The sequence below is a fragment of the Choloepus didactylus genome, chromosome 7, assembly GCF_015220235.1.
Source record: "Choloepus didactylus isolate mChoDid1 chromosome 7, mChoDid1.pri, whole genome shotgun sequence".
Lineage (NCBI taxonomy): Eukaryota > Metazoa > Chordata > Mammalia > Pilosa > Megalonychidae > Choloepus > Choloepus didactylus.
Genome location: NC_051313.1, coordinates 91,271,522 through 91,281,169, shown reverse-complemented (window position 1 = coordinate 91,281,169; position 9,648 = coordinate 91,271,522). Strand labels below are relative to the sequence as shown.

Here is a 9,648-nt window from a genome sequence, read left to right as displayed (position 1 = left end):
AACTTATTTTTTCCTCACAAACATGAACTAGTTGTTTCAGACAACAGTTTTCTGTTATATGACCTCTCAGATCAAATGCTCATCTTAGGAGATTTTGAATTCCCATATATTAGTAATGCACTTAACTGTAAAATGAGGTCCACCATATGATGAACATCATATATAAACACAGAAACTGTAATAAAAAGAACTCAATAAATAATAATTATTGTTACGTGACATTGTGCTTTCATAAGTATTCTCTCATTTAATTCTCTTAAAAGTCCTATGAGCAGATGGTAGCATCCTCACATAATTTATCAGAAAGCCAAAGATCAGCTTATTTTCCCCAATGTCAAAGTTATGAAATGTCAAAGAAGAAATGCAGCCCCAAATCTTCTTTACACCAAAACCCATGCACTTTCTCATTTCACCCTGCTGCCTCTAATTGTAGAGCATAAACCAGTCCCCATTTCAAAAAACATGCTTTCAAATCAAATGAAACAGGAGAAAAGTACAACAAACAGCTTGAGAATAAAATCATACATAACTTGAGAACAACCTCATAATTCACAAAACAAGTTTGCATCTGTTATTCTAACGTACCAGCTGTGTTATAATAGCATATTTTCATAATTTATTCATGCTGTTGCATTATTTTCTCAACATAAATCCAAGGTATAGTTCTTTTACCTAGCAAATGTTTTCTAATAAACCTGACAGGAAGCTCCCTATTAAGTGACACTGGTATCAGGCAATCAAAAAAATCTTACAGCTGCCAACACATTAGAATGTTTGGCCCCTGTTTAAAAGCTATGATTCATTCCAGGTGGAAAAGACACATTTAAGAAAAATCTAAAATGGAGGCACAGTGCCTGACATGTAGCACGTGCTCAACAAATAGAAGTAGGTGCTGAATGCATGATGACTGACACATAAATGACACTTCGGGTAGGTCAGTGGGGAGAAATTTCAGCATTCCTCAAATAGCACTGCCAAGGGTCAGGTTCCCTGGACACAATTCTGAACTCGGAGGCAGAAGACAGAGATAGAAGTTTATTGAGATGCAGCACCTGTGAGGAAGTGAGGAAAGCAGGACTGAGCAGACGGAGAAGCCAAACTGCAACCCCACAGGGAGCTCAAAGCCAGGATGGCCCTTTAGAGGTGTCCACATTGAGGCAAGGGGCTGGGCCTTTGGACAGCTCACCAACTAGTCGCTGGGCTTAGCTGTGATCGGTCAGCAGCCCAAACTCCCAGCGGTTGGAGGATTTTCCACTAAAGAGGAAATCTGGACAGCACACCACAGCATCCTCTACATATAGCCCTTCGTCTTACAGGTAGCAAGTAGTGTTCTCTTCATCACTTTCTACAAAAGAACAGTTGCTATTTTAAAAGACTCAACTCTGCTTTACAATGTAAATAAATTGTTTTATTTAATCCTCAAAACAACTCCAAGTGGTGTATTCTAAATCATATTTTACAGATGAGGTAAGGGAGGTTCTGAGAAGTTAGATAACTTGTTCATGATCAGACAATTAGTAAATTTTTCCCCAGCCATAGCAGGCTTCCTTCTTTTCAACCTGTATCTGCTAAAGGGATAATGGTTTATGGAAGGTCAATTCTCTCTTGCTGATGAAAGTTTGGTAACTGAAATGTGATGAATTCCAAGTCTTTCTTGTTTGATTTCCAGTCTAGAGTTGTAATACTTATTCTTGATGTAATCACTGATAATCATACAGACTCATGATTTAGATTAATTTCTTGATACTTTTCAATTAAAAAGAAAAAAAAAAAGAGGAGATTTAAATCTCTTTCCAAAAATAATTCTTGTTTACAACTTACATCCTCAAGGAATAGCATATCAACACATATTTTCTGAAATATCTTTGTTTCCTTTAATTGAGGTTAGAAGGACAATATAGTACAGATCTAATGTTTCATTCAAAACAACAGAAATGTCCCCAGCAGGCAGTCCTTTGATTTCTTCTACAGAGAAAGTATAGATATTAAAAATTAGTTATTATAAATCACATAAAGATAACCAAAAATAATATTCTATATTGAAAGAAAATAAAACTTACTTTGTAATGAAAAACAACAGAAATTCAGAGTACTTAGATGTAACAGTTTCAAAAGCATAATAATTTTTCACCACCAAGAGAATGCCTAGGGAGAGATATTAATTCTGAAATGTTTTGAACGAATTGAACATAGGATTACAATTCAAGATGAACATATTGACCACTTGGATCAGAATTTTCCCCTTCTCTTCCTACAAAACATACAAAGTAACATGGAAAATAAAAGAAGCATACACACAAATTTCATTTTCAATGAAATTAAGGGAAAGAATAATACATCAAATTTAAAATACACATAAAGCTTCTAAAAGATCTGAGAACTGACAAAAGTCATAGAGATAACACAATGCAAAGTGTGAATGCAGATTTTCCAAACGGGCAGCTTTATCCTGAAGATAAAGCACAACACTTAGTGCTTGTGTACTACAACTTCAGGTGGACCTCTGAGCCAGGCTGAGATCAACCAGAGCAGAAAGCTTGGGGGTAGGTGGAGAAAGACACAAGCAGCAGATCTCAGAATTCACAAGCAATTATTGATTTACTGAAAGTGAAGGGCTCACCTCAGAGCACCAAGACTGTGTGCCTTGACTGTAGCAGTCAGCACAGGAAAGGGGAGAAATTGGGTGATGGCAGAAACCCTTCTGGATGTGGTTTAGTTGGGAAAACAGAGGAGGCAGACTGGCCCAGAGAACTACACGGAGGCATCATATCTGAAAAAAGAGCGTATGCATCTCTGTAGCAACAAAGAAGGAACCTTATAATTACAATGCCTGGAAACTACTATTTTCCCCCAGATGCAAGAATATCCTTAAAAAGGTTCTTCCAAGAAAACTCACTTTCCTACTGTAAGATATTAAAAAAAAAAAAGAAACAAAGAAAAAAGAGGTAGAATGTCAATAAAATGTGTGGGGAAATTTTTGGATAAACATGAAAGACCATCAGGACAAAAAAAAAAAAAAAACAGAAAAAGTTACAACAAAATAGACAGAAACTCTTATAAAAGGTCTACCAAGAATTAATATTTATATGATTAATATATAATATAAATTGTAGCAAATATTAAGGAAGACTATAAAGCAGAAATGTGAAACTCAGGGAAGAGACATTTTCTTTTACTAGGAATATGGTGGCTTAATTCCGAATGGTCCTACTGGAAAACACACAGGGCAAATGAAGGAGAAAGATTAAAAACCTTAAGCACATAGTTACTAAAACACAGAAATAGAGCATACCCACAAACTCATGTGCGCATGGCCACTGGCAACTGAAACTAAATGGACAAGCAGAGATATGCACAGGAGACTGAGAATGTTGCCTGCAGTAAAGAACACAAACACGATAGTGGCAGGGCTCATTCATGCCATCAGACGTCCACTCCCAGGAGAATGCTCCGTGCAGTTGGCAGGAATAGGTCCCCAGCACAGGGAGAAGCAGAGTTTGCAGTCCATGGAAAGGAGGGTAGGGAAGGGAGATGACAAATCTAGGAAATCTTAAAAAAAGATAAATCTTAAAAAAAAAAAAAAAAAAAAAAAAAAGTGTGTGCATCCAGAGGCATTCGCTTGGCGGCTCCTGTCGCTGGCCTAGAGAGATACAGGCAGAGAGCAGCTGACAGAAGGTAACCCAGCTATGGTCCCAGGAACTACCATTTCAAGCCTCTACCGGGAGCCCCAGGAGCCCCAAGACCCCGAGTGACTTCCCCGGAGCGCACCCTGGGGAACCAGTTGACTGAGAAGGTGCCCACCACCTCTGTCTTCTTGCCCTACCTTCAGGTCCTGCACGTCGTGGCCATCCGGATGGACTGGGCTATAAAGATTCCTTCCCTTACTGCCTCAAGTTCAAAGAATTTGTCTAGTGCATCCCTATCCACGGCTTCAACACAGAAAAGATCCGGTGCCCCTGGAGGGACCCCTACGGCATCATCTTCCACCTGCAACTGCTGTGGAGCTCCTACACGCAGCGGATAGGCTAGGCCGAACAGCTCGAGCAGGCCAAGGAACAAGGAAGAGCTACAGCGGATCAGCTGGGCGACGGACAACCAGGATGTGTTCACGCTGATGCTGGTCAACAAGCGAGAGCAGCGGTGGGCACTGAGCAACGCCGAGGTGGAGGAGAGGCTGGTGCTTTGCAAGATGCCGGCCGCCGCGCTCACCCAGGTGCAGGGCTGCAGCGCCGTCAATGGGCTGGGCCTGCTGCAGGGCCTCAAGAGCCTGTGGGAAATGAACCTTGAGAGGACGGAGGCCTGAGCACACAAGAAGAGACAGTGACCCAGGCCGCTGCCTCCCCACCTCGTGGGGTCTGCACAGTTGGGCATCTAGGCGGCATTTGGGATTTAAGACCTGTCCACGTTAACGAAAGACTGAGGAGTGCCCTGGGAGTCCTGTTTTGGTGCTTCGTTTTGTGCCTCATCCTTTCCTCTGTAGAAGTAGGGGCTGCAGGATTATGTAGACCTAAAGGTGTGTCTTTATTAGACCCTGTTTCTCCTTTTTCTTCTCTGGCATTTTAATTGAATTTTGGAGGGAGATGGAAAGTTGCTTAGGAAATGTATTTGGGATCTCTTTCTTCCCTGGAGATTGGGGGGTCTCCCCAGGCTGTTTTTCTGGAGATACCAGTCATAATAATCTTATTTTTGAGTCTGTGTAAAAGTGCCAAGAACCTGTCCTTTGTCTGTAGATCCCAACCCTTTTTATAAGTGTGAATATCTACTGTGTTATTGTTATTGAGAATTTTTTTTAGCATTTGACTATAAGTTATTAAAGACTGAAGACGGTGTTAAGAAAAGAAAGGTGTGGGGGTGGTGTGTGTGTGTGGGGGGGGGGTGGTATGAGTGTATCACTGTGGAAAGCAAGGCCCATGTCCCTGGGTGGAAAACTGGGAATGCCTAGGGTTGGAGGCAGAGATCATCTGAAAACAGGTTAATTTCTGAGAATCAAGGGAGGTGTACCTACAAAGAAAGACTCCATCACTCTGAAGGGAGGGAGCTTTTCCATAGTGATATCTGGAAAGCTACTCTGGCCCCATTTTACAATCTGTGATAAGTGCCTATTAATTCTCCAAGAAAATACAATGTATTCCACTATTATTAACAAAATAGGAAATAAACACAGCATGCATACAAAGGCAAAAATAAGAAAAAAAGTGAAAAAAGAGAAAACATTTCCATGGATGAGGAAAACTCACCAGAAAAAAATAGTCACCACAAAGTAGATGAAAATTGTAACACAACATACTTAGTGAAAAATTATAGAGATGAAGAAAGATAGTAGAGCAGAAATAAAATATCACGGAATGATACTCACAAAAAAGAGGCTCTGGAAGCAGGAACTTGCACAATTCAAGAAAAAAGGTAAACATCAAATCATTTCAGAAATGAAGACAAAATTATGAAAACTCAATGGAGACTAGACACCATGGAGAGCCCAATAAGAGTTACATGGATAGAAATGAGGATGAAGAAAATAAAATGTAAATGAAGGCAGAGAGAGGGAGTATTGGGGGAAAATGTAAATATAGATGATAGGCATATATCATACCATAATTGGAGACTCCTAAGAAGAAAGTCAAAACCAATGAAGCAGAAATTTAAAATATAGAGAAAAAATAGCCCAAAGTCAACACTAGCACATGTGCTATAAACATATGGATTTAAAGATACATGATGCCAATTATTTATTATCAGATATACAAAGAGATTAAGTCACTTAAAAAGGAAGAAAATCAGTTTGGCATCAGACTTCTTCACAGGGACATTCAATGCCAGAAGACACTGAAGAAACAAGTATGACATACAAGGGAACAAAGTTGTCAAACTTTCCTTTAAATAGAACAGCTACAAACAGTTTTGAACAAGCAAGAGTTAGAAAGCATTGTTCACATGAGCCCTTTTGAGGAAACTACTAGAGGATGAACTCTAGCCAAAAAGAGATAACTAATAAAACTTTAGCAAAAAGGCTTGTGATTTGAGGCCTTTAGAAGACTTTATAATTAAAAGGTAAAATACAGTGGTGAATGAACATTGATTATTGTTATGGTTTATGGCTCTGTGTGTAAAGGGAGTGGGGGCCCAGCAGATGAGGGTGGAGTCAGCAGCTCCACTACTAACTAGCTATGAAAATATTGCTGGCATATTCATTTTCCTGTGCTTTGGAATTTTTATATTATGTGTGGACAGATTTTGAATCTGATGTGCCAGTCAGATGAAAATTATAAGATCAGTTGCTCAGTTTTGGAACAAGAAATGCCATGTGTATAGTGAAAAAGCAAATGGACTAGGAACCTAAAAACTATAGTTCTTCTTTCATCTATATGACTCTGGGATTTTAGAGAATCACTTTAATTCCACTTCTCTCTGTCTCCTCATTGTAAATAGGGTAGGACTAAACAATAAAATGATTTCATTTTTTGAGCATTTCTATATATTTTATTTACTTGTTACTGTCACTGCAAAGGCCAAATTACTTTTATTCATTTAGTCAGCAAAAATTTATTTAGCACCTGCAATATGCTAGGAACTGTTCTAGTGAATAACTAGACAAAATCCCTACCCTTATGGACTTTGTTTTAGTTGAGGCTGGGGAAGAGAAAATAAACAATAAAAATTTTAAATAAATAAAATCTATAGTGTGTTAAAAGTTTTTAAGGATTATAGAAATAGCAAAATAAGAGAGAGAAGTGCTGGGGAGATGATTCTGTTTTTCTTAAAGGGTGCTCAGGGTTGGCCTCATTATTATACATAATTAGACGAAATTCAGCTAATGATATTCTCACCTTCTGTAATACTCTAGAAAAAATTTTAAAGTATAGAAATTATCTGTCCTTTAAAAAATGTGTAATTTGACAATTTATTTTGCACTTCAAAGAATCAACCCAGCATTTTCATTGTCTTATTTATTTTGATAGTCCAATGTATTGATTCTGATTTCAAGTATAATTGTACCTTTTATATTCTCTTAGATAACTTTCATGTTCTTTCTCTAACTTTCTGTTCTAAAAGTTGTGTTGCTTTATTTTCATTTTCATTTAATAACAGAGACTTTTAAGACTATGAATTTTCATCTGAGTAAAATTTTGGTTATACCTCATGAGTTTTAATAAAGAATGTACTAATTATTGTTATTTTCTATGTTTTAATTGCAATTATAATTTTCTATTATACCCAAGAGCCATTTAAGACACAGTTTTTTAATTGCCAGGACTTTGTGTTTATTTTAGTTATTAATTCCAGTTTATTACATTATGGTCAGAAAAGAGGTTTGGATCATTTTGTATTTTATTCTTATTGAACTTTTCCTCATCATCTAATGTGTACTAAACTTTAGTAAGTGATATCTGGAAACTTAAAAACAAGTCAAATTCCTGGCATTGGGAAATAGATCTCTTTGTAGGGATATATGGTGACTCTATGTATGACTATTTTTCTGAGTTTATCATTATGTCTCCAACAGTTGGTGAAATATTTATTTAAATACTATGGTGTTTGTTTTAATGTAGATTCTAACTCTGATTGGTAGGAATACCCTCTTTTACTGTTTATATAAAAATAATTGGGCATGAAACATGAGCTGGTAGAACTCACAAAAAAAACATACAAAAATCACACACACACATAAAAGAAATGAAGACAAAATTGGAAAGGGTAATAAGGAGACTAAGCACTGGAAAGCACAGTAAGGGTTGTTGAGAAGAAAATGAAATGGAAATTCTCAAAATGTTTGATATATTGGAGATAAAATAATTGAAATATACATCTTCAAAAGACATCCAACATTCCCATAATTCAAGTTGTCTGAAGAAAACAAACTCAGTTCTCCACAAATGAAAGCACACTGATGAGTTAGGAACCCCTACATCCCAAGTTAATGAGGAGAGTCCTGGGTTGTACCTGTTTTCCCAGCACACTGAGTGGCTATTGCTCTATTATGTATCAAAAGTATCTCATTTTTTAAGATATATTATAAAATCACTCTCTGTGTAAAGGAAAGTCAAATTTTTTGTAGTGACATTCAGTCTCAGAAGGTAATTGAACAACATTTACAACACATTAAGTTAAAAAGTTTGAGCCTAGAAATTTATATCCAACCAAATTCTACAAACCTCTGTTATAAACACTGCATATAAACAGTTTTCAACATGCAAGAACTTTGGTAATATTTTTCTCAAGACTTTTTCTTGAAGGAATCACTGGATATATAACTTCTACCAACTACATTATGACTAGAGAAATCCAGCAAAAAGACTAGAAATGAGCATTTAATATATTTAACTGCAGAACACAAAAACCAATGGGAGAAAGTGGTGACAAAAGAATATAACTTTTTTATGTCAGAATAAAATAGTTTTCAAAATTTTGAAAGCAGAGGGAAAAAAGTTAGGACATAGAATATGATTGCCGGTTAACATTTTATCAGAGCTAGGAGGCAATAAAAACATTAAAAATAAATTAAGTAATAAGCATGTTTACATATTTAAGAGCAAAAAAACTAAACATTAAGAAAGAATACTATTAATTAGACTTAGTGGAACAAAGTGAAGGGAGAAGAGAAAAAATAGAAAATTTCCTCTCTAATAAGAATAAAAAATTCTAACAATAAAATAAAGCAGAGCATAAAGTAAAAGACTGTTTTTTTTTGAAGATGCCAAAATTTTTATTCGGCACCAGTTCCCCAAAGGGCACCCTGCTTCTGCTACCTCAATGCTACAGAACTTTGGTGTCATTGGTCTCAGATACCACTTTGCCGTCCACGATCCTGCGGGTGGTAGTCTTGTGGATGGCTAGCATGGAGTTGCTGCTGTCCAGGACGTCACTGAGACTGAAGTCCTCTCTGTCTTCTAGCAGGTGGCGACAGGTGGCAATCTCAGTCTCCAGCTTGACCTGGATGTTCAGCAGGGCCTCCTACTCCTGGGCCTGGCACTGCCCCTCTGCCCGGGTCTGTGCCAGCTCTGACTCCAGGTGCAGCAGGACCCCATTGAGCTGCTCCATCTGCAGGGCATAGCGGGCTTCCACCTCCCGCAGGCTGTTTCCAAGCTGGCTTTCAGATTTCTCATGAAGTCCAGGTTGATTTCCAAGGACTGGACAGTACGTCTCAGCTCCGTGAGTGTCATCTCAGCAGCTCCTATCTCAGCAGACTGAGAGGTGACCACTGTGGTGCTCTCTTCAATCTGCTGAGACCAGTACTTGTCCAGCTTCTTTAGGTTCTTCTGAGCCAACTCGTCATACTGGGCTCGGATGTCTGCCATGATCTTGCTGAGGTCCTGAGACTTGGGGGCGTCCACCTCCATGGTCAGCCCAGAGCTGGCAATCTGGGATTTGTAGACCCTTTAATTCCTATTCATGGTTCTTCTTCATGAAGACCAGCTCCTCCTTGAGAGCCTCAATCTCCATCTCCAGCTGCAGCCGAGTGACATTGGTGTCTCAATGACCTTGCAGAGCCCATGGATGTTGCTCTCTGCAGACTGGTGCATGGCCAGCTCAGTCTCGTACTTGACCCTGAAGTCATCAGCAGCTAGCTGGGCATCGTCAATCTGCAGAACGAGGCAGGCATTGTCCACAGAAATTTCAAAGATCTGAGCCCTCAGTTCCTTGATGATCTTG

At 38.5% G+C, this 9,648-nt stretch overlaps 2 pseudogenes; one reads left to right on the top strand and one right to left on the bottom strand.

The window, feature by feature from the left end:
* Positions 1-3,368: 3,368 nt before the first annotated feature.
* On the top strand, positions 3,369-4,324 carry LOC119540653 (annotated as a pseudogene).
* A 4,625-nt stretch (positions 4,325-8,949) lies between these two features.
* On the bottom strand, positions 8,950-9,438 carry LOC119540652 (annotated as a pseudogene).
* Positions 9,439-9,648: the final 210 nt, after the last annotated feature.